The sequence below is a fragment of the Physeter macrocephalus genome, chromosome 14, assembly GCF_002837175.3.
Source record: "Physeter macrocephalus isolate SW-GA chromosome 14, ASM283717v5, whole genome shotgun sequence".
In the NCBI taxonomy this organism is placed as follows: Eukaryota; Metazoa; Chordata; class Mammalia; order Artiodactyla; family Physeteridae; genus Physeter; species Physeter macrocephalus.
This window is the reverse complement of record NC_041227.1, coordinates 5,503,201-5,509,480: the sequence shown is the minus strand read 5'-3', so window position 1 is coordinate 5,509,480 and position 6,280 is coordinate 5,503,201. Positions and strand designations below refer to the sequence as shown.

Below are 6,280 nucleotides of genomic sequence, written 5' to 3'. Positions count from 1 at the left end.
TTATTTAAAGTTCAGAACTGCCTTCTGGGTGTTGGAGAGACACAGCTACTCCATTCTGGTTTTTCTTTACTATTTATTCCTTGTTCATGTTCCTTCTTAGGGTCAAGGGTTTTCCAGGCCAGGCTTTATTCTGCTTCTGGCCTTGAAAAAAAATCTCTGGATTTGAGAAGGATCCCCTGCACACGAGTAAAAGAAGTGGGAAATTTTGAAGGAGAGCGAGAGCCCTTGACCTTTGGGAGGGAGTGACGGATTTCCAAAGGCTGCCGTCCTGGTAACCCTTTGGATGTTTTGCTTTGTAGGAACAAAGATGGCTCGTCCGTCCTTGTCCTCTTTCCTCTCGGTGTTTCTGTAGTTTGGGCTTCTCTCCCGGCTGTTTGAGTGATAAAGGTAATGCTGGTAGACACACACTCTCTTTAAGAAGATTCAAAAGGGAAACGCTCTTAGGGAAGAGGTGGGGGAGGGAGGAGGTGAGCAGGGCTGCGAAATCACTGGTTTTGCCTCCCCTACTGCGGCTGGAGTCTGAGCTGATGGATCAATGACACAGGATTTTGTTTGTAACAGAGAGGCGAGGCCTCGCTTCCCAGCTGCGAGGAGGGAATTCCGGCCTGTCAGGGCAGATAGGCCCATTTCCCCAGGTAAGGAGTGTCAGGGGAACACTTCCGGCCCGACCTGGCATCGCCCGCACCGGGCCAGGATCTGAGACCCACCTGTGTCTTTCTCTCTCAGAATCGAGCCGACAGGAGGCTCTCTTGTCCTTTGGTTTTGAGTAAAGAAGTTGGGGCGGTGGGGTGGGGCTTTCTCCATACCTGGGGAAGGAGTCTCTACCTTCCTACCTAAATATTTCCTGATTTTGGCCCTTCACCCACGAGACAGTTTTTCTCATTAAACTGCTTGTAGTGTCTCAGAAGGATTACTCATTCTGACCAGCGGGAGGAACCGCCCACCAAATACCTTCTGAGTCATTTGGGGTTTCTATCGCCTTGCAGAATCGTTGAAGTGTTCCTTTTGTTGAAAAGATGATTATTAGGAGACACCTTCGCCAGCAGCGTGTACATGTCACCACACGTCCCCAGGGAGTGGAGCCCTGTGAGCGTTTGCAAGAGGTGTTTCGGGCAGGCTCAGGGAGAGGTGGCAGCGTGGCCTGTGCCCTCAACGCTCTCCCTGCGAGGACCAGAGGGCGACCCGGGACCTGCTGCGCCCAGACACCTGGCTGCAAGCTTCCCAGGGCTGGGTCTGCTGAAGACACAGGCAAGACAGGAGAACAAGGGTGAACTCTGCAGAGATCGGGGCCGGTTGCTAAAGTGCCTACAGACCATGTGACAAGGCACCAGACATCCTCAATCTCTCAATCTTCTAGCCGTAGGTAGCTGGAAGATTCTGTTTCTGCTTTGCTGCAAACTGTCCTCTAAGAATGAAGACAGTTGCTCCAGGCCGCCCCCCACCACCACACACAAAAAAGCATTCATTCCCTTTGAAAAAATATGAACCACCATTTTTTTTTCACTTTTTAAAAATGTATTTTCTTTTTTTGAAGTTTACATTATTTTATTTATTTATTTATTTTGACCTCACCATGCAGCTTGCAGGATCTTAGCTCCCTGACCAGGGGTCGACACAGCAGTGAAAGCTCCGAGTCCTAACCACTGGACCGCCACGGAATTCCCGGAACTGCCATTTTTTAATAGCAAATTTATTTGCCAGGAGTTCTCAACCCATTAGAATTAGAATTGCGGGGGGGAGGAGGGGTAAAAACTCTGATGGTCAGGACCCCACCCCTGACCAACAGAATCAGAATTTCTGGGCATTTTGATTTTAGTTTTGAAAGCTCTCCAGGTAAGTTTAACGTGCAGTCAGGGCTGAGAACCACCGATTTAAAGAAAGGAGGCTTTAATTCAAGATGTCAGTTCAAATCTCAAGTGCAAAAAAGGAGAGAGTCACCAGGTAAGTTTCCACGAATTCCGAATCTCCCCGCTAATAAAGGACATCTCTGGTAGCTGAGATAGGAGAGCCGGCTGCAGATTAGTTTGGGACCCAGCCAAGAGGATTTGGCATTCTTGTGGCCCCCTCTGCTGGCCATGAAAATCAGCCAATTCTCCTCTGAAAGGGATTGTGCAAAGGGGCCTCCCTATTCACTCCTGGGTCGGATGATGGGATGGACTTCTCGGATGCTGGGGTCCACACAGTAGGAAAATTTACAAAGCAAAAACTGAAAACATTGGGTGGGTTGGGGAGAGAGTTATCCAACCTTTCACATCTCCCAACACCATCGTTTCAGAAAAGAGAAGACATTTTTCTCAGCAAAAATATAAAATGAAAGCAACTGCAAAATAGATAATATTAGCTTTTAGAAGTAAATTTAGCGTTTAGAACAAACTTACTACATTTTCCATATTTTGCTTCAGGCCAGTGAATTCTCTGCTGGAACTTGAGTTTGGAGAGCACTAGCTGAAATGAGAACTTTAAGAAGTTATTCTTTGGGCTTCCCTGGTGGCGCAGAGGTTGGGAGTCTGCCTGCCGATGCAGGGGACACAGGTTCGTGCCCCGGTCCGGGAGGATCCCGCTCCAGAGCCTGTGCTCCGCAACGGGAGAGGCCACAGCAGTGAGAGGCCCGCGTACCGCCAAAAAAAAAAAAAAAGAAGTTATTCTTTGCTCATTGGTGTAAAGTAATATAGTAATCAGAGCCCGCTTCACGGGCATGTGAAGGCCCTGTGCTTGGTTTAATGCTCTGCTGTCTTGAAATTCTCAATAATTTTTGAACAAGGAAACCTGTGTTTTCATTTTGCACTGGGCGCTGAAGATGATGTCGCTGGATTTAGCTGGAAAATCTGCGTGAGTGCATGGCTTTCAGTTATTTGATAAATACTGAAGGGGCCTCTGTTGGTATCAGGCACCGAGGACACAGCAACGAAAGAAGCAGAGAGGACGTGCCCTCGGAACACTTGCTTCCTAGGGTGGTCACGCTGGGAATGTTTGCCAAGGGGAAATTAACAAATAAGATAACGAAAAGATGATGAGTCTCTGGAGGATATAAAATGGGGTGAAGTGGTGGCAAGTGCCAGAGAGCAGAGGCCCGGGAAGGCTTCTGGGAGGAGGCCACTCTGGAACCGGGAAGAAGGGGGAAGCAGTCGCTGAAAGCCCAGACCAAAAGCACCCTCAGGAGGGAGCAGGTGGTGGGCACCACAGGATGCGGCTGGGTCCTACTCACAGACTAAAGAAGGGTTAAACCACAGAGGCGGTTTAATCAGGGGAGCGGCAAGGTTGGGGTGACATTTGGGCAAGGCCCAGGTGGAAGCAGGGAGGCCAGCTGGGGGCCCAGGTGGAGGCCACTCTGCTTACAGCAGCGTTCTCAGCTAGGCACTACTGACGTTCGGGGCCAGAGAGCTCTCTGGTGGGCAGCTGTCCTGCGTCCTGTATGATGTTTAACAGCATCTCTGGCTTCTACCCACCAGATTCCAGTGGCATCCTTCCCCATGTGTGACAACCAAAAATGTCTCCAGACATTCCAAATGTTTCCTGGGGGCCAAAACCACACCCTGATTGAAAACCACGGGCTTAGGGTGATGGTGGAAGACAAGGAAGGAAGGATTGGACTCAGGATCTATCTGGGAAATAAGGCAAGAGAACTAAAACCGGCAGTTGAATTGGGGGTGCGATGTTGAAGGGAGAAAAGGACTCCAGATGACACCCAGTGATGAACAGTGATGCAGGGCAGTGCCATTCATGCTGAGATTTGGTGTCGGGGGCGGGGAGGGATCTGCAGGTTTGGGGGAGAAAGCATTACCAAGAACTCTGTTTCACTCAAATAGGTTGGCTTCCTCCCCACCAGACAGGAACAAGTAATGGTCTTTTCAATTGGCAGAAAATACCTGAGCCAGTTTCCTTTGACATCTTTTTTTTTTTTCCTCCAACAGCTAGAAGCCCTGGCTGACCTCTCGTGCATGCAGATGGCTCTGAGGGATGGAAGTCAGAGGTTTAAAAATCTCAGGGAGAGTACAGCAGGAGGGGCTGGGCCCTCTCCTCTCACTCTGACTGTGGAATTACTGTGTTCAGCCCAGGACAGCCCTCAGGTAGCAGCTCAGGGGTTCTTACACTCCCCCGGGGGACCCTGGTACCCACCGTCCACCACAATGGCCCCGGTGATGCTGGATCACCATGGCAACCCGCCTTGCCACATTTTCTCCTTGTTCAAGTTCTGTCTGCACAGCACATGAGGCCAGTAAAGAAGTGACAAATGCAATCCGTTGTCTTCTGATTTTGCTGCCTGGGGAGAAGGAGGTTCCACAGCCCAGTTGTTTGGGAAAACGGCTCCACCCCCTGGTGAGGAATCCTCAAACTCAGATTGCTAATGTCAAATGCATCCGCTATGACAGTCGCCCTGGGGGTACGGCTTGAGGTCTGGAATAACATCACAGTTATAACTGCTCGGGTAGTACCCGAGTTCCTGGGGTCCCAGTGAGGCAGGCAGAATGAAACGCATTTCTTCTTTGCTTCCTGTTGACAATTACTCTGATTAGAGATGAGGCCAGATTAATTGGTGTAAATCACATCCAGCCTTCCTCTGGTCGGTGGCTCAGGGCTCCCAGGATTATAACTTTATCATTAGCAGGAAGGCAGAGCTAACTGAGAGCACAGTAGAGGGGTTATGGCTTGGGATCTAGCAAGAGCTCTAAACACAGACATGACTCAATCCCAGGATCAAACTCTTCCTGGCTCAGGAATCTGGAATGAGCGACTTCCCCTCTAGCTCACGTGCCTTAGGAGGTCAGGCCATGTTTGAGGGTGTCTCTTTTGTCCTAAACACCCGGTCATCAGAGTAGGCGCTGAACCAGGGAGGAAGGAGGCCCTAGGACTCAGCCTTGCATGAGATCTGAGAGTCCTCGGGCTAAGCTGGGGGCTCTTCTCCATCTTTGCAGACACTGCATTGGGCCATATGGGACATCTTGTCATGTTCAGTGACCTTAGGTGTCTGAGGGTATTTGTGTGTGAGTGTGTGTGTGTGTGTGTGTGTGTGTGTGTGTGTGTGTGTGTGAATTACTGGTCAACCCTTTTGCCCACTTGGGGCCAGTGCTTTGCTCATCATTCAGTTTTTTATTTGGAAACATCTATTTGTATGAAATCTCCATCCGTTTCTCTGTTTTAAAATTTTTCCTTTAAAATCAGGAATGGATGTTGAATTTTATGCAATTTCTTTTGGACATCTCTCAAGGACGATGATATAGCTTTCTTCCTTAACTGGCTAGTACGAATTCTTTAATGAATTTCTTCTTATTGAAACATTTCTGGAATGAGTCCCATTGGCCATCCTGCTGTACTTTTTAGAATTAAAAGGCCCTTTCTCATTTTTCTCTAACTCAAAGTTTTCTTGGCAGTGAAGAAATTAATGTGAAAGAGGTATCATCGCTCTTTATCTTTTATTAAATAATTTTTACAGAATATTTTTAAACCAAAAAATAGGACTGTGCTGGGACTTCCCTGGCGGTCCAGTGGTTAAGACTTCGCCTTCCAATGCGTGAGGTGCGGGTTCGATCCCTGATAGGGGGGCTAAGATCCCACCTGCCTAGCGGCCAAAAAACCGAAACATAAAACAGGAGCAATATTGTAACGAATGCAATAAAGACTTTAAAAATGGTCCACGTCAAAAAAAAAAAAATAGGGCCGTGCCATACCGTGGTTCTACATCATAGTGTTGTTTTTCAACTCAGCCGAGTTTCCAGGAAGAATGCGGCACTCTGCCTAATCCTGTTTCTCTGGTTGCTCCTTATGGGAACCTTCCTTTCTCCTGTGGCTCTTTCATCATGGGTTGTCCTCCGGGTTTTGTCTTCAGGTCTCTTCTCTTCTCATTCCGCCCAGCCAACAGCTTCCACTCTGGACCACCTGCAGATCCTGCCACCTCCTCCCTGAGGTGCCGACCCCATCCCCACTCGCCTCGTGGCGTGAATGCCCCCCTTCCCTCCCAGGGAAGCCAGTGACCTTGTCCAAAGCTTCAGATCAGGGTCGGTGGGGGGGGGGGGGGTGCAGAACGTCTAGGCCAGGCCAGGGCTCCCAGCGGGCTGGTCTTTGGGAAGTGCACCCCCAAAGGTGATTCCCCTGTGTTCCCTTCGGAACAGATGCAATCAGTCCACAGAGGAAAACCACATTTTGTTTAGTCTTTTCCTGGCCCAGAAGGCCTGGTATTTAATAAGCCCTGGAGCCAGCCCGGAGGGGGACTGGCTTTTACGGGCTCCAGGCAGCACGGAGAGCTCCCCCCTATCCAGGTAGGGGGCTTGACCTGTTGGTGTCT

General features: G+C 49.5%; 1 long non-coding RNA gene across 1 annotated transcript; it reads left to right on the top strand.

Annotated features, from left to right (window-relative positions):
- The first annotated feature begins 308 nt into the window (after positions 1 to 308).
- Positions 309 to 1,313, top strand: LOC102992524 (uncharacterized). Its single transcript, XR_447396.1, has 3 exons — positions 309 to 387; positions 562 to 635; positions 987 to 1,313. It is a non-coding gene; the product is annotated as an uncharacterized lncRNA (long non-coding RNA).
- The last annotated feature ends 4,967 nt before the right edge of the window (positions 1,314 to 6,280 follow it).